Below are 23932 nucleotides of genomic sequence, written 5' to 3'. Positions count from 1 at the left end.
CAAGGTAAAGAGAGGAGCCCTTTCTCTCACAGTATATGTATAAGTCTTCTCAAATTATTTTTGCCCCACCCCAAAATGTAAACCCACCTCTGTAGTAGAGGAATTAGGTTTATCCTTGTGTTATAATCTCAGGAGAAAAACACAGAGTGGAAGAAGAGAGATGACTCCCCAAAATTAAAGTTCAGAAAAAAAGAGCACATAATGATCACAATGTGACATATTGTCCTTTCACTGACTTACTGAAGGAAATGTGCTGGCCATTCAAAGACATCAGAATAAGCAGATCTGCATTTACACTAGTCCTAGAAGGGTAGACCCAGGTCTATTTGGTTTTCCTTTTGGACCTGCATGGTAGCATAACTGGTTCAGCCTCTAGGAAATCTATTCAACTTAGATTGAATTTAGCCACGAGACAAGAAAGTATAGGGACCTCAACTAGTTATGCTCCATTACTTACTCAGTGATGCTAAATGAGAGATGAAAGATCAGCAATACATTTGGTTCATCATTAAACCATTGTAGCTATTGCTGTTTTTAACTTATATAGGGTGTGGTGTTTCTCTGGACGTGTGAATACTTGCATATTCTCTCTGACATGTCCATAGAATAAACAAATGTCCCTAGTAGTAAAGGTGCATTTCTCCATTTTAAATACATCAATCACCTATGTATGTGTTCTAGATTATATAAAGCATCAATTCTTAGTTTGCCAATACTGGCTGGAACAATTTTCTAAGGATTCTAGTAATTTAATGACATGAATAGGTAGAATTATCACAATTCCTAACAGTAGAAGTTTCCATATAAAACAAAGGATTGTAGTTAAAATAAAGTGTAATTTTGAAAAATACCTAAAAAAAATCTACTCTTCTAAACTGCTTATCTGAATTATTCCTCAGGTAGTAATAATACAGGAGCAACATATTAAAAACAATAATTTCCTGAAAAAAAGCATATTTCAGAGACTTCTGGAAAATTTGGAAAGTTAATTTTATGGAAAGAAAAATCTTGCTAAGCAACCAAAGCAATAGAGTAGAATGAGATAAGTTATAATCATTGACCACGTTTACATAAAGCTTAATTCTTTACAACAACAACAGGAAAAAAAGCTTACCTTGGATCCAGGTTTAATTATGAGGTATATTAAAAAATTCAAGTGGATATTGTTTTAACAATGACTAATATTATAATTTTAGCTAAGTTCCTTCTGATTTTGTGCTGTCTTACTACTCTTTCTACCATATCTTAAGACAGTAAATTGAAAAAATATAGTAATAAAAATAGGATTCAATCTATAATAAATATATCAGTGAATTCACACTATCAAAAAAACTTATAATTCTATGTATGAGAAATACCCTTTTCCCTGAAGTTTTTCCTAAAGTTTCCAAAAGTGAGATCAATGAGAGTAAGCAGGATCTTCTCTAATAATCTCTCTCTAGTCAGGAAATAAGAAAAAAAAAAAAAAAAAGGCCAAAAGATTTCTAATAAAGAGGATTATTTACTCTTAGCTATTTGCAAACATCTCTGAATCTCCCTCACATTGATTATGTTTAATAATTTAAACAGTATGTGGTAAGCAGTAAAAATTGAGTACTATGTAATGAACAAAAATATACTTGCTAAATCCAGTGGTCCCTGTTTAGTTTTTAACTTCTTAGAATTCTCTACCATCTTGAATTAACGCTAATTACAGTCCTTTTTGACCCTTCTTTTCTCTTCTCCCTCCTTCCTCCCTCCCTTCCTTCCTTCTTCCCTCCCTTCCTCTCTTCTTTCCTCTCTCCCCTCCTCTTTCTTTCTTTTATCTTTAGTAATCCTTTCTTTTCCCTTTGCTGGCTTCTCTTTAGGCTTCTTCCTTCAAAGTACAAATATTCCTGCAATTTAGGTTCCATCTTTGGCTTTTAAAATTCTACTTACCTACCATCTATCTAGCTATGTATCTATTAATCAATCATCTGTTTTTTCCCATGGGAATTCCATTTGCTACTTAACCAGTTTTCAAGCAGCATGGAAATTCTCATTACTAGACCAAACTGCAGATGGGTTTTTTGTATAGTCTACATCACTTGTTCCATGCAGATAGTCCACTGTAAATAAGACTCAGCTCAGTATCCTCCCTAAAATCTTTCATCTTCCTGGTTCCCCTTCTCTGCTAATGATCTCACCATTCCTCACAGTCTCAGGTATAAAACCTCAGTCATATTTAATTCCTTACTCTCTCAAACCAGTAACAATGAGTCAGTTTTAAATAATGTTATTATATATTCCAAAATATATTTCCCATTCTCCCCTTATCATTTCTTTCCAGGACTACCCTAGTCATCACGCGTCCCTGCCAGACTATAGTCTCACTCATAGTTTCATGCCGCAGGGCACCTTGTACAGTGTCCTATACCAATTAGGCATTGAAGTAAATGGTACATGGAGGCTGTCTAATTTGTAATTTGTGGTCTTTGTTTTCTAAAGAAACATTAGCTAAAATTTGGAGCTTCCCTTTAAATAAATCACAAATAAATAAATGACTAGGTATCAACGTTAATGTTAAATTTTGCATATTATAAAAAAACTTTTTATAATGTATTTTCTACCACCAAAAATTTAGGCTTTAACAATTGTACAGGTTGGAAAAACCTGATTTTCAGATTGATATAACTAAATAGTAGCAACTCATGAAAAGCAATACATTCAATTAAAAAATCGGACAAGAGACAGGATACTAACATTTACTGAGTGCTCAGTATCACAGGTACTGTGATGGATGCCATACATAGGCAGTTCAATTCAAACCTTACAGTAAGCTGGTGGAAAGGTATCATTTTATGGCATTTTACACATGGGAAAACTTTCATATTTTTATTTCTCCATGATCACACATGAAGTAAATGTCTCCCCTGAAACTCAAATCTAACTTTTTGCTTTTTAAATCACATTTGCAGGTAGACACCTAATAATACGTAACAGGCTGCTGTCTTACTATGCAATGTCGATAAAATTAAAAAAAAAGTATTGTATTACGTTTGGGAATTTTCAAATAAGAAATAAAAGTTTGGGTTAAGCTAATGCACTTCCAGGTCTCTAAAAGCATCAGTCATGCTTTACCTAGCCTCCAGGCTTTTATACAAACTGTTTTCTCTGCCTAGTTAAATAAAAGCATACTTTAGAAATAAGTGGATGACACTGGAATCATTCACACATTGACTAATTTAACAATCAAAAGTTGGGTGCACACTGTGTATGGTGGTTCTATCTTTCCTGAAATTACAGTCCAATGGGGGAGAAATGTTTCCATCAGATGGACATCCCATTTAGCTGTGTGACCATAAATAATCTGCTTATATCTCTGAGCCTTAGTTTTTTTTTAACCTATAAACAGGATTTAAGAGTTCTTACTAATGAGACTGTTGTGCAGAATAAATATAGAAGCATTGAAATTCACCTTGCACAGTTACAGAACGGTTATGCCAGATTTGCATTTCAGCCATGTTTTTGATTCTTTCTTGTGTTACCTCTTCACTTTTCTAATTCTTACTCATTACTTAGCAATCTGATTACACATCATTTTTTTCCCAGAAAAGCTTCCCAGAAATTCCAGCACAAAATGCATTTTCATGTATATTCTTGTATCCACTTGTATATATCATTATCATATTAAAAGTCACTTTATTTTGTAATAAGCTGCATATGCTTTTCATCCCAAAGTAGACTGCTAGAGGATTCCTCAGGGTAGGGTAAGCTCTGTCCTATTCACCAGTGTGTTTGTAGCGCCTACCACATTCCTGAAGCACAGTGGACTTCTAATAAGTGTTTGAGGTTGAAGGTTCTTGGAGTGCAGGGGAGTAACAGAGGTAGGAGTGGTGAACTGGATGATGGCTGTGTCAGTATTTCAACTTGCATTGGGTCTACAGCGAACATTGCAGGAAGGCCATTATCAACCCAACAGCCATCTGAATGCTCTGACTCTCTGTGCTGCCTTTCTGTTTAACAGGCTCCATAGAGAAGGTGGGAGAACAGGCCATGGGCACTGTGTTCCTGGGACACTACAGAAAAGGTCCACATAGTAGAGGGAATGTTGAACTCAGAAAACCCCCAGAGAACAAATAGAAACTTACTACCTTCTTTGATCTTGCTTAGGAAAATATAGTACCTGTAAGTAAAATCTGAAAATATAGCGCTTATTGTCTCACTCATTATTATAAGGATTAAATAACCCTGATATGTGAACAGAACTTGTAGACTCAGGTAACATTAGGTATAATTTTGTCATGAGTCACATGATTTCATTATGCTGGCTCTGAAGATGAAAAATTTAAAGCTACTGAATCATTTTTTGTTTCCTCCAAGATATTAAGGAAGTTCGCTTAAAAAAGATTTTTTTTTTTTTAATTGAGGTATAGTCAGTTTACAATGCTGTGTCAATTTCTGGTGTACAACGAGGAAGTTCACTTTTGGAATGACTCTCAAAGCATCTTTATTCTAGCAGTGGTTCTTTAAGATAAACAGGGAGCACTTCATCCTTCATGATGGATGTGGGCTGCTCTGCTGATGTGACAGATTTACTTTTTTGTAAGGTTTTTCTTTAAGAAATATAGTCACTGATCCTCTTTTAACAATTAGGCCTAGAGTAAGAGGGGAAATGATCATTTATAACCCTCTACCCAACACAGCAAACTAGAAAGGATGTTCCTAATTCAAAGGAGATACAAACAGAACAACACAAGGGAAAGTGGAGAGAACAACAGCAAAAAAACCAACAAAACAACAAAAGAAAGAGAGGTTGGAAAAGCTTTCAAAACTTGTAAAGCTTTAATACAGTGTATCTGACATATCTCAGTGGAGTGTGCACCAGAGGAGAAAAAAAGCATGTCATTGCTCTGAAACTGTCTTTTCTAATTCAGTGCATCCATGTATTGTTATAAATCTGTTTCCCAATCTTGCTTTTTCACTGAAAGATGCAGACACAGGGGAACAAGCTTCACTGCTATCTATCAGCTCAGATCAGAAGTTCCTTTCAGTCTGACACTGACAGCTTAATGAAATGGAGTCCGAGATGCATGCAAATGAGAGAAAGACTGGTAAGGTAATGACCATACAGAGTACTAAAAATGGACCAGAGGTAGGATGACTTGTAGCTACATTTTTATTCTCTTAGGCAAGAGCAGTGAGACTAAGGTGAAAAGACGGCTTTCTATGGATGGTTTATGGAAACTGCCTTCACAACTTTATATACACAACTTAAATATGGCCTAATGAAATAATTGAAGCTATAACACTTTTTAAATGAAAAAGGCTATTTTTTTTCATTTTGATAAATGAAGATGATGATAGAATCTCAGGTCTCATCATGTAAACTTGCACTGTGTATTGCAATTCTGTCTTGTAGTTGAATTCTTTAAATTAAAGAGAGATTTACATAGAATGAACTGAAAATTGACCCAATCCTTTACTCAAAACATAGCAGACATTTATTAGCATTCATTTCCCTGTTAGTTTTTATTTCACATGCCTCCACCCTTCTTTAGCTTTTGTAGGAGAAGGAGAATAGGGGGAAAACAGTGGGAAGAATTTCTTGTTACAGACTCCAGGTTATCACTGTAAGCAGGAAGTTCTCAAAATATCATGAGACTATCAGAATTGCGAGAGAATTAACAGCATTAACTTTGGTGAGGAGGTGATGGTTGTGTGAAAATTCTTTGAATGAGAGTATAAAATTTAGTCTGCACCCATCCTTATTGAACCCAATTACTGCTCCTTAAAAGGATTACCTATCAGTGATTTCATTCTTGATTTGTACCCATTTATGCTGAGTATTTGGAAACTGTGTCTCTATATTTGTTATAACTTACCAGTATCCTCCAAAATAGACAAGTTACCTTATAAAACTATCTTAGACAAAAGTAGCATAAAGATATTGCTGTTTCTAGGATTTTAATCTCTTATTTAAATGTCTATAATGCCATTAGGATTACTAGTGTAAGAGAAACCTGATTTTTACCAATCACCAGCTAGATTTGTATCTAATGTCACTCTGTATACTCAGAGCATTTCAGAGCTTATACCAAGGATACAGCTGGAATCAGAATTAGCAGAAAGTTCATTGGTAGAGCTTTAAAGTAGAGAAAGACCATTCCTGAAATTCTGTTCTTAAATCAGTTTAAACTAGGTGCTACATTGTCCTGTATGGAAGGTTTTGACCGCTATTCTGTTCTCCATAATTTTTTCTTTATTCTCTTAACTAGAGTCACAAGGAAAAAAAATCGAGATGTATTAAATTAAATTCCCTCTTTTATTTAAAGTTAAGAAATACCCACTACTTTGCAGTCCTGGACTATCTATCAAAGGCCAGGAAGAGAAACATTATATTTGAGTGAGGATAACTTTAAAAATATATAGTCAGTCCATGAAGTTATCCAGACACTTAAAGTATATTCTTAGATTGCACCAGATCACCAGAAATGTGTATACCTAGTAATTTTATTGGTATTTCAGGAAAAAAAAAATGCATTTTGGGGGGCCATTACCTTATGGCAAAAGTAATTATGAAAACAAAAATCCTAAGGAACTCATTTGAAGGATCTACTGTGACAATTTTTTGGAGCCAAAATTGGCTAATTGTTATAAGATAAAAAATGTAACAATCTTTGGTTACTTAACACAATAGAAGCTTATTTATCTCAGTCTAGTTGGGCAACCTTCCTCAAGGTCATTCTATCTAGTGGCTTTCTCAGTGTGAGGGCCCCTGGAAGGTGCCCTCCATCTGAACTAGAAAAGAGGGAGGAGAGAGAGCATGGGGGTCTCATGAACAGTTCTTTAGAGGCCATACCTAGATTATATAAACCTTACGTCTTTCCATATTACGTCAGACAGAATTCAGTCAGATGTCTCCTTCTAACTGCTATTTAATATAGACTAGCTGGGGTTCTGTTAAAACACAGCATAGGCTAAGCTAATATTATTGGAGATGGTGTTCTTTATTATTTTCAGTATGTCAGAGCTCCAGGAGAATTCTCACTGGGCAATTTGATTTTTTTTTTTAATGGATGATGGCTATTGTGTAAAGGACAAATCTCTTATGTTGTAATGTAGGTATATAAGTAATTACGATAGGTTTGGATATACATTTTTTTTCTCTAAATAAGGTTGTCTCTCTTTGTTTATTCTCTTCATGTAGCTGATAAATTTATCATATATTTTACACAATTGTGTTAACTAATTGATGACTGCTATAATAAATCCATGAACAGATAAAAACAAATAGATAAGTGTATTTACATAAATAAATACATAGGTAATTACATAAGTAGATGGACAGATAACTAATTAGGTTAATGACAGGCAAATCAATGTACAGTCCTTAGTATGAACAATACAAGATGCTAGGTACTGAGGGTGCAGAGATAAAAAATTCTATCTTTCTTAAAGAAAATTATAATTTGATAGAAAAGACATTACAGTGAGGTATGTATAATGACAGATGGTATAAACATAAGTGGCATTAAAAACATTAAACCCATACAAGGGTAGAGAAAGAGATGGAAATTGATAGTCAATGGAAGCTTCTTTAAAGCAGGAGAATCTTGAAAAATTAAATATTGTGGAAATATTCCAGGTTGCTGGAGAGTCATATACAAAGGCAATACAATGTGAGAAAATGTTCTGTGTTTGGAAAAATTCAGTAAAACCTCAGTATAGTGCTGTATCATGTGGAGTTATAATTGGCCTTATATTTAATGCAAAATAAATGGGAATCCAGCCTACAACGCAAAGTTACATAATTGCTTAGAGTCTGACTCAGTAGGTAGGGCTTTGAGATACTCATTGTTAGCCAACATCTCAGGTGATACTGATACAAATAATTAGATAAAACTTTTTGGAACATTACTTGGTCATGAGAATCCTTTGACACTGTTCACCAGGCAGTAACAAGGGAAGGTTTCTTATGAAAGTAATAAATACTCTCATAGTTGGGTTACAAAAATGGGTTAACACAGGTTGGTAGTAGGCAATAATACAAATTATGAAGTTGTGGAATAATCTAGGTGAGAAATGCTGAAAATTAGACACTACTGGGAGCAAACAAAAGATGTGCAAAAGGAAACAGAATCAGCTGGAGAATACAAAAGCCATCACTCTTGTATACTAAATTCCTTACATAATTTAAATAATTTAGTCCTCACATCTCCACACTGAGCATGTGTTATCTCCTTTTATAGATGCAGAGCATTTCAATGACAGTTTCAATAACGTGCCTGATGTTACATGACAGGAGTAAGTTGCACAGGATTCCAGCCCACACGGACTTCAAGGCTCACTATTTTCAAAACCATGATGTACTGCCTCTTGGGAATCAGAGGACAGGAGCTCCACTTTGGGAAAGTTTGCCTGAGAGAGGAGAGAGAGAGAGGCCTAGAACCAGAGTGAAATTTATAGCGTAAGGAGGTACTTCTGTGGTTGTGGCTGTGATTTTTAAAGAGAGAATCTGTTTAAGAATGTTTATTTGCTAAGGGCAGTATATCGGTAGAGACAGAGACAGAGAGGAGTGGGGAATTTATAGGACACGGTCATGGAGAAGCAGGAGGAGATGGCACCTAAAGCATAGTCGGGAAGCAGCCTGGAAAGAATGACAGATGTGTTCTCCTCTGGGGCAGAAGAGCAAGGTGTAAGTAAAGATGTGTGTAAAGGAGCAAAATGTCAAAATCGGGGAAGGGACAGAATCATGGGAAGGCGGCTGACTTTCCTGACAGCCTTCATTCCTGTGGCATACATGTTTGAGATGAGAGATTATGTGGGCAAATCATGAATATCATCCTGGGCTGGTAAGGGGATAAAACATGGCAGTCAAGATGTGGGATCTGCATGAGGTCAGAGAAAAATTACATTAGATGTACCTGATTGAGAGCTGTAAAGGACAGTTACTAATATATATAAAGTAGATAAGTAACAAGTTCATACTGTATAGCACAGAGAACTATATTCAATATCTTGTAGTAACTTATGGTGAAAAGAATATGAAAACAAATATGTGTATGTTCGTGTATGATTGCAGTATTGTGCTGTACACCAGAAACTGACAAAACATTGTAAACTGACTATACTTCAATTAAAAAAAATACACGTAGTGGGTGGAGAGTATAGCTCAGCGGCAGAGCACATGCTTAGCATGCATGAGGCCCTGGGTTCAATCCCTGGTACCTCCATTAAAGAATAAATAAATAAGAATAAATGAACCTAATTACCTCCCCCCCCAAATTAAAATAAATGAATAAAAATTAAAAATAAGTAAGTAAAACTTAAAATATATATATATATATATATATATATATATATATATATATATATATATATATATATACACAAAAAGGATACATTACTTTTTTCTGAAGGCAGAGGAGTTCTGGGTAATAAGTTCCAGGATGGGGCTATAGATAGAGGTGAATGACATTTTCCCTCGAGTTGAATCAACACATATTTGAAGGCAGAGAGAAAATCACTAGTGAAAGGAAGATATTGAAAATAAACATTGTGGCAAATATAGGAATCTTTTTAATAGAAAGTGATCATAGATCACTTACTTTCTATATAAAAAATCATTCTAAACTTAACTTTACATCAAGAATGACAAATCTGAAGCAGAAGAGCTATTACTTCTCTCCCACCAGCAAATATTCCTTATCAATCTTAATACTCATTCATTAAAAAAAAAAAATGGGAGGACAGCCCCACATTACATTTTAACTTAGCACTCTAGGCAACCGCATTAGTTGTTGCATTCTCCTAAATCTATTTACTATACTTGATAAATGGTAACTAGCTTATATTGACAATTTTATAATAACAGTGCTGTTAATTTTGACTCCACTGGCTTATCATTTCTAAACCGTGTTATTAATATAAAATACATTTACTACTAAAACTGTTTTTAAGATTATTTGGATTTTATCCTAATTATGAAGGCAATTTGAAGAATATAAAATTCTCTTATAATTTAAATATGTAATACTGTGTCAGATATTTTGTCTAAATATACATGTCTGTACCTATCTTGATATATTCTTAATCGGTCTTTACAAATAGGGAGAATTGAAAGAGATCAGTAGGGAAAATGAGAAAAATCATGAGATTACTAAATACACAGGAAAAAAAAAACCCTGAATTTTTAAAAGTGCCTTCACTTTCTAAGTTTCCTGACATTTAGAATCCATCTGAACTCTTATTTCTAGCTGCAGAAATGGAGCAATTTGTTCTTTAAACACTGTTCTTGTGAAGACATATTGTTCTCCATGCACTCCATTAAGTTTTCATTTGCTAAACTTGAGTCAACTAAGGCAGAAGAAATATATTTTGAGAGCAAGATAGAAATAAAGCAATTTATAGAGAAAATTTAACTAGTTTTCAACAGAATCTTGTGTTGTCAATTTTATCTTTTTTTGTGCAGGAAACTTAATTAATTAAGCCTGGAGAATGATAAATTCTAAGACTGCAAGGGAAAGAACAGTTTCCAATTTCTGAAAAGTGATTAAAATGCTCTTTTACTGCCTGAGTTAGTAGACTTTTCCCTCTCTATGGGCTTGCTTCCCCACCCCCCCTTATAGAAATGTCTTGGTGAATACATCCCCTTTGCTACAAAAGAAACAAATGATAAGATATTTTTAAATCTCTCTATGCATAACCCAGGATTTCTGAAAAGATTAAATAAATTTAGATGAGGAAGAAGAGGAATACATTCATGCACACATGGAAACCCCCAGTTTTTAAGTAGGATTTAATTATTGTAAAAATGGTCGATGTTCAACTTTGGAAACTTTAGATAAAAACCAAAGAAAGCCGGAAATTATTGTAAGGAAGTGAAGGAAGGTGGGTGTCATCAAAGCTGAAAGAATAAACAGTGATAGTTTATATTAGTTTGTTTTCTTTTTAGTAAAATAATCTCACATAAATTAGTTCCTTTAGATTTTTCCTTTGACCTTAAGTTGTTCAAGCCTAGAGGAATTGGCAGAAATCCTCTTCTGTCATTGAACTCTATGTGAACGTAGATGCTTAGTAGTTCACACAGTTCACAGACTTTTGATCTGAATAGATGAGAAACAGAGGATGGAAAGTCAGGAATTTCTAATAGAAATTAAGATAGCATTTCCTCCAAGATAAGGGCCTCTCTGGTTATATTTTTAGTTTGATAAAAACCTAGTGCTTTATAGCATATAAAACAATGCTTTTGAGTATTCCTTGCATGATATTTCTGCCATTTCCCCATAATCATCATCTTCACTACTTCGCTCTCAGTATCACATCAGACCCTACAAGATCTTTCTTTTACTTTGTTTTTCAAAATAAGATCATATATGGAATATATCCACATATCAGACAAATCAATGGCAAGTTCTACCTGTGAAGTGTGATTGTATCCCGCTTTGATGGAATTGTATCTACTCAGGTTATAGTCCTTTGCCATGAGTCTTTCTCTGCGTCAGTGATGGTAAGACTAGTGCAAACATGGCCATTTACCTGTACTTGCCTCTACATCACTGTGTAGACCAAGTATTCACTGGTCTGTGGTGAAATGAGAAAAAGAAGAAGAACAATATGGGACATTTTAAATTAAGTTACATGTATTCCTTGAAATTACTCTCTCTATATAGTGTACATATTTTCTTACTTTTGGTGCAAAAATGCCCCTCTTTAAGGTAAGAGTATATGGTAAGTCAAGAGCTCAGTTTTGCTCCCCGTTTTCTCATTTGACAACCTCTCCCTGCCTACATATGCACACACACTCACAAAGCCAAGCACACAGCACAATGGTCGTTCCCTCATCTACCCTTGTCAATTAAAAAAATCATTTTAATTAGCCCTTGAAAAGAAACCTGAGCATCTTCATCACTATGGTTAAGAAGTTCACCTAAAACTGTTAAGCCATGTCTTACTGTGGTCTTCTTTGGGCAACTCTTTCATGAGGTCATTTAGAAATAGTGTGTGATTAAACAACAGTATATCAGCAACTCTTGAGAATTTCATACTCTGCAGATTCAGAGGTAAAACTATCCATCAATATCTGTGATTATATCCAGGATGATAAGCATATGAAAACAAGGATCTTAAAGAGATCCTTTATGTAATGATATGATCATAATTCCCTTATGTTTCATGACCGTACATGTAATTAGGCAAAAATACAAATTCCTAGCATAGTCATTATTGAAACTTCTCATTCCTGTTAAAGTCAAGTATATGTTAAGCAAACTTGAAATTTGTGCATTCTTCTGCTCTCAGAAGTAAAAAATAAAACATTTTTATGTTTTATATTAAAATTTTTGTATTACTTTCTTGAGTTTTAATGGTTTGAGAAGAGCCCCAGATCATCTGTTACTTCCTAACTCTACTCAGGTCATGTGATTCAATAATGGGCTGTCCACCTTCTCTCTATATATATTTCACATCCAGGAATAATTGTCAACCCAAATGAGTGCTGTTTCCATATAATTCTTCTAATCTCATTAACAGGAGTTACTGGTTTTGCATTCTCATATATACTTGGACCTGATTTTTGGTGGCTTTCAGCCAGAGTTCTTATAAACACCTTGTTTTAATATTCTAACAGCAAAAGAATGTTTTCAATTCTGCCTTTAGAGACCATCTTTTATTTTCTCTCAGTACTAAATAATACACATGTTAGTTGAATTCAGTCTGTAGCATCCACTGTATACTTGCAGGAGTAAGCATCTCATTAAACATCTGACCATGAAAACAAGTACTCATAATTCTTTACATTGCTCTCATAGGAAATCACAGGTTAGCAGTTATGTATTAACAGAGAAGTACAGTCACTCATATTGCTTTAAATTTCTCTTTGTTTAATTAGATGGTACCATATTGTCAAAGTGTTTTTTGTTGAAGAACATTGGGTATTTTAATAATTTATGTAAGATCAATTTGAATTATTTGGACTCTCATATTTAAGTAAATGAGAGAGATTAGCAGTTGTTTTTAATACATAGGTGCACATTCATGCATACAGGGGTCTGGGGCTTCCACTGTGATTGGAAATAGATGGACGTTGTCAGGGAAATCACTCTTTATTCAACAATGTCTATGTCAGGACTTGGGTGGAGGGGATGTGGACAACAGAGATTAGTTGATTTGTCTTGAACTTGTATGTTTCTGTGCTTTCTGAGATTGAAGACTTCTTTAGGTGCTTGAGGAGGACTGAAGGAGATTATGGGGGGCTGAAACATTTAAACTTATTGTTAATATATTCTTACTAAACACAGAATCTTTGAGCATTTTTATCCTCACTTAATGACTATGTTGTTAGCTTGTTTATTTCTTGTAATGTCTGTTTCATACAGAAGGAGAAATGGGTTTACTTTGAATAATAATCTTTGCTCCATCCAAGCACAGTGATTACTTGGGCACATTTACATCACACTATACTTAGAAGTTTTATGCTTTAGTTAAATGAAGCTCTGAAACCTAACTGTTTTTTTAAATGATACGTTTGAATTTCCAGTCATGTATTTTCATCCCATATACTCCTCAGATAAAGGAAAAGCTCCTATTTTCCACTATCTTAAAAGAAGTATTTTCCTTGGGTAACAGCTGTAATCCATGCATTCATGTACAAGCACCGGCTTATTAATTTAGAATCAGGTATTTCACTATATGTGACACTGTAATTAGAGTCTAAGCTAAATTTTACATTTGCCTGGTGAACTCTTTATAAGATTTCTGCTGAAGTCCAGGCCCAGAAAAATCTGGAGTTTTCAAGCAATTCTCACATGAAAAAATATTTTAAGTAAAGGTGTATTCAAAGTTGGGAAGCTGGTTGAGTTTAGCCATACCTTTCATACCGAGTTTCTCAATCAAAGGCAAAAATACAGTCCCTTACTGTTAACTTCTGCCTCCATAACTCCTCTACCCACAATAGTCTGTGCTCCTCCAGAAGCTCTGTTCCTTAGAAAACAAAATCAATTTCAGTCTTGCCCCAACAGAAATCTGTCTCTGTTCCTAAGGATACTAAGTTCTTGTCAGCTACTTATTATTCTAGACCTTCATGTTTTCAGGGTAGAAAATAGCATTCATATTCACCTCTCCCACCCAAGTGTATTGCTAGATTTTCACTTTTTCTTTCTCATTCAGATCAAACAAAACAGCAACAATATAAACAATAAAATTCCTTTGGCATACAACTTTATGTAGAACCCTATCTGTCATCATTTAAAAAATTTAAAACACGCTTGTGATTTAAAAAAATCATTTACTACTGAAAGGCTATAATGAAAGCAAGCATATCTATTGCACCCCTCAGTCTCATTCCCCCAAATTAACCCATTTTAGATGTTATTTCCGTTAGTTGGCCAAACCTTTGAAATACATATTTAGTAGTGATTTAGTGGTGTAAAATAAAAAGCCAAAAGATAGTTATTGAAATTTTTCTTAAGGCTAGAGATTGGTTTATGGGGGAGCGCTCTGCTGACTGGGTGGGACTTGGCTGAACTTGGCTGAGCTTACTCATACATTTTGTTTAGTTGTCTAGGTCAGCTTGGGACATGCTGGTCTAGTATGGCCTCAGCTAGTGTGGTTGACAGATTTCTCACATACACAAGTCTCTCTTCTCCAGTAGACTCGCCCTGTTCTCTTGACATGGTCTCATGGCAACTGAAAGAACCAAAGGGAAAGGAAAATGTGCGTGCACTCTTTCAAATCTCTGCTTTCATCTTCCTATTCTGCTATTCAAAGCAAGTCACATGCCAAGTACAGAGTCTTCTTGAGAGGATATCTCCAAGGGGAATGGTTGTGGGGAAGCCACAGATTGGGTCCATAGATGAAATCAAGCTGGCTTCCTCTTCTAGAATATGAGATGCATATCTCAATTAGATCCCTAATCAAAGATATTAAATTTTCTTAGTCATTGTGTATGTGAAAAGTCTTTTTTTAAACATTTTTTATTGACTTATAATCATTTTACAACGTTGTGTCAAATTCCATTGTAGAGCACAATTTTTCGGTTATACATGAACATATATATTATTCATTGTCACCTTTTTTTCTCCGTGAGCTACCATAAGATCTTGTATAAAAAATTTGGAACGCTTCACGAATTTGCCTGTCATCCTTGTGCAGAGGCCACGCTAATCTCTGTATCATCCCAATTTAAGTATATGTGCTGCTGAAGCAAGCACTGTATGTGGAAAAGTCTTATCCTCACATAGTTTAAACCTTTGGCTATCTTATAGAATTCTTGATTAGAAATCATATTTTACGCATACATATAAATTGTCCTTTCATTGTAATTTCATTGTCCTTTAGGGTCCAATATTGTTATTGAGAAGCTCAGTGTCATTTTTTCTTATTCTTTTATTTGTGTCCTATTTTAATAGCTTTTGGAAGATTTTAGAATGTTTATTTATTGCTTATTCCTTTTCTCTTTATCCTAGAAGAGATTTTAATGCTGTGCCCTAACATTGATAGTTCCATGGTTGTCTGAGCACCCCGTGGACTCTTTTATTATGGAGACTCATGTTCTTCAGGTCTGGGAAAATTTCCTATATTGTGTCTTTGATAGTTTCCCTTCCTCTATTTACTCTGACCTCTCTTTCTGGAAGTTTCAATTACTTCGATGTTAGACTTCCTTTATTATTCATTTAAGTCTTTTATTTTGGATATATGTAATCTCTCTGACAATTCCCATTAACTTACATTGCATGTGTGGACCTCCAGTTAATCCCTTTGATTATAGGCCTGCTCCTCAGCATTGCTTCCTCACAAGCCTAATGTTCCTAAATTCTAAGCCTTTCTATTTTGTGTTGTCAGAAATTAAATTCCAATAATCTGGTCTTAACGCTTGAAATTTCATAACATGAATGCTGTGCATGGTTCAGGAGATGAATCTTCTCTTTCTTACACTAACTTACAAATATTTCATCATCAATTCCTCAGCCACATTTTTGGTTGTAAAGTAGCCACCCATCTGCTATCTGTCTTTCAAAATATGCTATATTCTGTTGTCTCTCTCCAAATATCATTGATTTTTAAGACTTAAAAAGAATTCTTATACAATCATTTCAGTGATGGCTAAGAAGGTAGTTAAATGAATGTGGCAAGTTTAACATCTTGAAACATAAGCCCATTAACAATAGGCTTGTTTATAATATTCATATTATTACTCTCTTGCCATCAATCCAGTTTCCTGTTGGGCATTGCTATATGAATGTTCTACTTCTAATTGGGATCAGTATACTCCCAAATTAAGTCACCATCCTTCCTATAATATCTATAAAATCTCAAGACATACTCTGGTATTTGGGAGAAAAAATATTTTATGTAGCACCATACACAAAGATGGGACAGATATTGACAGATACTTAGACTAACTCCAGAAAAGTAAACTAGCCACACACATTCAAAATTTATAGTTTTTCTCTTGACTTTTTGGTTTTTTAAAGATATCTGTAATAAAACAGGTCAGATTGAGCACTTAGAAAAAAAGTAAGCAAATCTCAGAGACTGGGCCAAGAAAAAGCAATAGTATACAACATAGGGTAAAAAGTCATTTTTTAGAATAAGAGGTAAGAACAAGACAATATTATGGCTGAGGTGCTGAAGCTGAGTTCACAACTGTACTATTACATAGGAATTCTGATAATAAATACAAATTCTAGACAGAATAGGGTAAAGAGAAAAAAAATGGAAGTCTGCACAAGTGTAGTGATGACTCATGATTTTAAAATGGGCATTAGGGTGTGATTCTCTCGGAGAACATTATATACTTGGAGTGAATGGAATCAAATGAAACTCAAGTTGCAGAATGAGAACCTACTGTTTATTCCAGAGACTACATTTCCTGAGTCTATGAAGGCGACAATGTTATCATTGAATAGATTGGTAGAGATGAGAGAATGTGGCTATTTGCAAATACATCACAGTAAAGTCTGATCCAGGAATAGCACAGAATGACCATATTGAGAATGAGAAGGATTAACAGTTTGAGAATTTGGTAGAAAAAAAGAAAATGGTCACTAATAACTACTATCAAAGCTGTGTTTTCTTGCTGTGTTCCATGCCTTCTTAGTTACCCAATATGATCCTTAAGCCTTGAAATTCTAGAGTCACTTTTAAACAGCTCCTCTTCTTTCAGAGTTTAAAATCAGCTGATAAATCAATTCTTTGACTACAATATAACCAGCTGTTTTTTTAAATTTAAGTTGTCATTATCTCTCAGTTAGATTATTCCAGTTGTCTCTTAAATACATCCTTTTCCAGTTTTTCATTCAGTCCACCTGTAGGACCCCAGAATGGCACTTTCGAAGCATAATCCCAACCATTAACTTTTCTGTTTCAAAACTTTTGAATCCATCATATGTATAGAAATTCATATATTATTACTGAATATTATTCAAGTTTTTCCTTATAATCTGATCTGAATCTCCTATAATTTAAATACAATTTTCTAAGGCACTTCAGATTTCTCAACATTCTTTAATGTACACTGTATATTGTCATTTCTGCTCCTGTGTTCACATTATTGTCTCTAAAAAGAAAATCTCTTCCATCTCTGCCCATGGAAATCTTATCTGAGCACCCATCTCCAGCCTTTCCTGATTCTTTAGGTCATAATTCATTTTTTCCCTTTCCCTGATTTCATTATACTTTTTCTGTTCCACTACATGAGATTTCATTATGATACAATGTTCAGTCCAATGTATTAATGCACCTCTCTGTTTTCCCATAACTTAGGAACTAAGACAGTATCCTTTTTGTCTTTATCTTTATTTTATTTGCTTGTTCAATGTCTTGCATGGTAGTTGCTTAATAACAGGTTGAATCTGATGACCTTCTTTGTGCTGTCCTACAACATTTGCTACATTTAGAATCCATGTGAAATCAACAATCTTGCAGGCCTTAATTTTTGTGATTACCACAAGAAAGTTTATGATTTTCATTTGTATACCTTAGTGTTTATTAAGTTATCTGGCATCCTAAAATTATGTATTTTTACTTTGCTCTGCTTACCTCCATGTTGGTAGTTTGTTACAAATTAGAAAATGGACTTGATTTAGGCATGCATATGTTAACAGTTAGACTGCATGTGCAATGGGAAAATCTTACTAGCTTCATGCAGAAAGGTCATCTCAATACTAAGAATAGTCAAATACCAGTTAGTAGTTTTGATAGCAAATATATAGCTATCTTTTATGAAGACAATAAACAGCAAGTTAGACTAATTCATTTGTGTTCCAGAGTCAGTTCAATGTCAGTGTGTTGACATATTCTTACTGCCAAAGAATACCTTATGCACAGAAACATCCAAGGACATTCTGTAACTAAGTGTTACAGAGAGATTATTAGATAATTTTTAAAAAGTCAATTATAGCCTTATAAACACAGTATGTGAAACTGGAAAGTTCTCAAGGAAATAAGTTCAAGGACGGTGACCTTCAATAGCATAGATAGTAAGTTAAAATAATCAAATGAAACCAGTCTAGGAAGAAACAAACAAGATAAAGGGTAAGGAAGTTTATAGAAACAGTATTCTTGAAAATAAAGAGATCCATGTGAAATACTAAATTTATAAAAACAAAAATCCGAATGGAAAAAATCCTGTCTTCTATGGGAAATCTGAAAAAATGGTGAAATACATGTATTTACAACACGACTGAACATTCCCTGGATAGAGAATGAAGTGGAATTAGCATTAGCAAGGTAGACAAGAAAGTGGACCCTTTATTCACAGAAATCAGCTTTCAGTATTTAAAAAAAATATTCTAAAACTTTGGTACTAGTCTAATTTGAGACATGGAGAGAAAAAGGAGAAAAAGATTTATGTGCCTTTTACTGAGTCACTTTTACTCCTGCTCAGCCTTGACATTATTCTTTTATTTCAACTGCATGAATGTATCTTGGGATGAATAAATAATTTGCAAATATATGAGTCAACAAAGAAAGAAATGCAGACTTGCAGACTGATAATGGAAATTAGAGGCTATAAAATATCATATATTGTATAGCCATTAAGACGAAAGAAATAGGAGAAGTTATAAATAACCCACATAATTTTTTAAAGGACTGCTTTTTAAATATTCTTTGTGGAAGTATAACTGATAAAAGTCCAGCCATTTTTCATGTGAAATCATTCTTCTCAATAAGCAACTTGTTAAAGTGAAAAATCAGAAATGGCCACACTGGCATTATTCTATTCAGGACTTCTGAATGCAATGTCATCTCCTGTCCACAGTCTCATACATGAGTAAAATGTTGAATAGTTTCAATATACAGGTGTCACACAACAGAAGTGTAAAAACCTATAAAAATAATGCGTATATTGTGGAACGAAAAGAAACTGCAAAGGTAGGAAACACATGGTATCGCCAACTTATGTGATGTTTACAATTTATAAAGTATTTTCAGGTACGTTTTTTCAACTTAATTCTCCTAAGAACTCTGTAATCTGGCCATCCTTAATCCTCTTTTGCTGATAAAGATACCTAACATCATTAAATGACTTGCCTGAAGTCTCGCAGATTGTTAGATCTTTTGATTTTAAAGTCAAGTGGTAGAGAAGTGATAAATCTAGGAAAAGGCAAAAAATAAAAAGGTATGAGAGAGTAGTATCTTATATTTGCAAGAATGGCTTAGGGCTTACACTTACTGACTTGGCTTGCTGGACTTACTGTCAGATAGGAAAGAATAAGATGTCAGAGAACAAAAAATACTCTATCGAAAGACCCTCATATTAATCCTCAGGTTGACAGAAACAATTTAATATTATTCCTGATTATCAGTTAGTTATATAACATCCTGACAAGTAAAAGGGACCAACTTACTCAAATTCCATGTTGGAAAAGTTTGAAAGCTGGGGCAAATCAGGTCTTCTAACTGCTACTGATAGCTGCAGGTTGGGGAGCAAAGCTGGCCAGCGGGATGATGTTGGTAGGTAGGGTGGGTGAGAGTAGTTTATTTATTGAGTCCATACTTACCAAACCACCCAACAAATACCTCATGAATGTCACCTTGGTGAGAGACAATTGTGAGTCATGGAGAATATCCACAGCTGATTTTAATGACAAAAATATGATTCAAGCAGGATCTTAAAATATTAGATTCCAACGTCAATGTTAGTATATCATTTGCATACTAATATATTTATAGTAGCTTTCAAAGTGGCTAAAAACTAACAAAACTGGTTTTGAAGTGGAAGAGTTATTCAGAGGAACTAGTATGCTGAAAAGTGATTGGTTTATACAACACAAAAAAATACTCTCTGATCCACTGGTCAGTCTGTTTATTTAATTTCAGGGAAATACTTGCCACAACACTTTCTCTGTGGATAAAGATGACTAATAATTGTATATTTTCTAAATATGTAAATGAATTAAGCCTCTCAAATAATTCATCTGCCCAGAATCAGCTTTCTTTGTCTCTCACTTAATTTTCTGCAGTTAGCTGCTACTTGCAAAAATTACTTAGTCCTGAAAATAAAATCCACAAAATGTTATAATTTCTTGAGCCTCTCTTCCATTAAAATGATTGCATTTATGTTAAGCCAGCATTTTAAAAACGTATCTGTAGTTTTGTCTCTAATTATCTCCTCATGAGAAAAACTGATCATTCAAATGTACTTAATAATTTGGCCTACCAATATATATTTACCTAAGCAAGCCTGCATGCACATGAAAAAGCAGGTATTTAAAATGACTTCTGTTTTCATTATCAATATTTCTAAATACGAATTTTTCAAAGATGAGAACCCACTCATTGATTTGTTTTCTAAGTCATGCTAATGAACATTTTGGGAAAATCAAGAAGCATACATATTTTTTGAGACAAGATGCTCCTATATTACAACACTATATTAACAGCACAAAGCTTCATTTATCCTCAAAATCCTTGAGGAAAATGACATTCCAGAAAGATGAGCCGTTTTAAACTGTGATTTAAAGGATCACTGCCTCATTGCTGAAAGATGGTGAACACTATTTTGTTACGTTTCAGCTACCATATTGAGATTCTTTGGAACAGAGCTGCTATCTTCCAATCTAGAACATTAGTTTATCCAGGAAGGCTGTTGACAAAATATTTTTTACCCATATTTAATGGAAATGTTTTTATTTTCAACTAAATATATGATCCTATTAAAATTATTGCAAACAAAGTATAATGAAGCAAACATAAATCATGTGTGTCTAATCATTCTAATTCTGGTGTCCATATATCTGCCTTCTCTGTCTCTTTTTCTTTTTCTTACTCTTTCCCTCTCTCTTGCCTTTCTTTATCTCTCATTTCTCTTTCTGTGTGTTTTAAGGAATAATGAGATATTACATAGTTTTGTAACCTGCTTTGTATATTGAATGTCAAATCATGCATTTTCATGCCATAAAACCAGATATACATCATTATTTTAAAGGGTAGCATATTTCATTGCATGAATATTTATTTTTAATGCATTTAATGAATCCTTTCTTTTAAAGTGCTCTTATTTTCTTTCCATTTTTTTCTTCAAACTATAAACAGTTTAAAGAACATTGTAAAGCTGGTAATTTTCTAACTGTAAATTTTAACAATAGGGTGCCTTGTAAAATGGTATATATATTTTTGGGTTTTTGACCTATTTTATCCTAGTGATACTTGGAAAGTGTGTATCAGTTCTACATTCCTATCAACAAGCTTTGAAGGTCATTTAAGTTTCCCCTTTCTACTTGTTCTTAGTCTTAAAATTCTGCTATTTGTAATAATCAATAATGTTTTTTTATAGTAATTGTAATGTCTGCCTTTGGTTCACAGTTACGTTGAAAACATTTTTCTTTCTTTTTGCTTATTTCGATTCCAGATTTCATGAAGCACCTATTCATATCTTGAATTTGTTTTTATTTTAACTGACTTATGTATTTTATATACTAAGAATGTTCAAACTTCTGGGTCTTGTTTCAGATTCTCTTTTCCAGTATTATTTGTTTTTCAATCTTGATTGCAGTATTTTAGACACTTGTATTTAGTTCTGTGTGCTCAAATCTGTTTTTATATTTTCTGATAGTGGTATACCTTTTGAAATGCATTCAGTGCAATACAAGAGATGGTTTTTCTCTGTTACTTTGCCGGCTGGTGGGGAGTTACTAGGGAAACATCAGGAATATCAACTGCTGACAGCTGCTCTTCTAATTTGACAGGTCCCAGAGTGTCACACAGCCTGAAAATATTTTTATGGATCGGGCCCAAGTGAATGATCTGTTTGCTTTTACTCTTTTAGCACACGTATCTCCCACAACATCCCCATGATGTCCCTTACTGTTACCATTCCTGTCTTACATGTGGGGGAGCTAGCACATGAGAGGGGAAGACGTGTTACTAAGTTTGCATGGTAGAAATTGGCAAAGCTGAGTTCTGAACCCAACCTGTCTTATTTCAGAGTTCACAGTCTTAACCCCTTCACTCTTACTGCTTCTTGAGTCGGTCTTGTCTTGCTTTTTAATGAGCTTCCCTGTAGGTCCCTTGTGTGGCTGTGTGGCCAAAATGCATCCCCTTTAGAAACTCAAACTGTTTATTTTAAGCTTCACTTCCATGAACCTCATTTATGAACTTTTCCTGCAGAGAATGATTGTGTTTTAAAACTGCACTAATTTCTCTGTTTCTAGCTTCTGTGATAGACTCACTCTAAGCTTTTTGTCTGTTCTTGTACCACTGGGAATCACCAGAAGGAAATTTTCTTTGAGCTCCCTATTACTGTAGGTATGCTAAATGCTGGCTTTAAATAGAATGGCACTCTTTGATACATTCAAATTATTTATATAGAAATGTAGCATTCCCCCAACTTTAACTTTATTGTACATTTTATTATATAATGAAATATTAATTAATTAATACTTGTGAGCAACCCTGGGGTCTGTTTATCATTACTTTGCTTCTGCTTCATTCAGATATGGCCATTTCATGGACTTCAAAGATGTCTCTGTGTTGCATAGCACAGAAATGTGTCACAGAACGCTATGGCTGGAATTTACTGATTGTCTTTGTCATTGGCTGTTTTAGAAAATTCAAATTTAACAGCTTCAATTTTTCTAAGGAATGTAGACTGTTGGGAAGATGTATTTAATTAAGGCATGTACATGAAGGATGTAAGAAGGCAAGAAAAGAGCCCTGAGTATAAAGTCAGAGACCTAGGTAACATTTTAGTTTCCTCACTTCATAACTTTGTGATTTCAAAAATGTTAAGCTTTTGAATCTTGGTTTCCTCAACTGTAAAATGTCAGTAATAAAATATGCCACTTACACATTGCACAGATACTGAGATAACTGGAATGGAAATGAAGAAATGAAGTAATATGGTAGGTGAATATAATTTGTTAACAGTACCCTGTAAGCATATGAGATTCTGTATGTGATTTAATATAGAATTATCAATAAAAATCATGGCAATACCAGACAATGTATATAGGCAGTGGCAAAGCATAAGTGCAGTGAATTATTTTCTATTTAAATTTTAAAATAACAAATATCCGATATTACTATTGTTATTATAATTTTATATAACCATTTTGGGAGTAGTTTATTAAATATAGAATCAGTCCCTGCTTGATGAGCAAATATTTGGCCATTATATGCTAAACCATTCTTAAATGTTTTTGTATTACAACTTCTTGTTAAAATTAGGTAAGTTAAAATTTGTATGTGTGTTCTGTATGTCACTGAAATTAGGTTGAAGTTCTAATTTATGTGTGTGTTAAATAATTTGTCCATTTGTTTCTTCCTCATTTTATGTTTCTAGTGGATTTCATTAGTTTTTGGAGAAATAATACATTTTAAGTGAATTCAGTGATTTGGAATGAAGATTTATTTACAGAAATCATTGTTTTTCATAAAAGTGTTTCTAAAAGTGATTGCTAATTATTCTCAGAAACAAAAAAGCTTGTATTTTCAGTACCAGGAATGGCTTCATGTTTTGCTCTGAATA

General features: G+C 34.0%; 1 long non-coding RNA gene and 1 other non-coding gene across 2 annotated transcripts in view; one reads left to right on the top strand and one right to left on the bottom strand.

The window, feature by feature from the left end:
• Positions 1-23932, top strand: part of LOC135323238 (uncharacterized) — a 336953-nt gene that overhangs the window by 14292 nt on the left and 298729 nt on the right. The gene's annotated exons all lie outside the window — the stretch shown is intronic.
• On the bottom strand, positions 15067-15170 carry LOC116149153 (U6 spliceosomal RNA). Its single transcript, XR_004132783.1, has one exon. It is a non-coding gene; the product is annotated as a U6 spliceosomal RNA (small nuclear RNA).

Source organism: Camelus dromedarius, chromosome 1, assembly GCF_036321535.1.
Source record: "Camelus dromedarius isolate mCamDro1 chromosome 1, mCamDro1.pat, whole genome shotgun sequence".
In the NCBI taxonomy this organism is placed as follows: Eukaryota; Metazoa; Chordata; class Mammalia; order Artiodactyla; family Camelidae; genus Camelus; species Camelus dromedarius.
The sequence above is the reverse complement of the archived record's forward strand: the minus strand, read 5'-3'. Positions and strand labels throughout refer to the sequence as shown.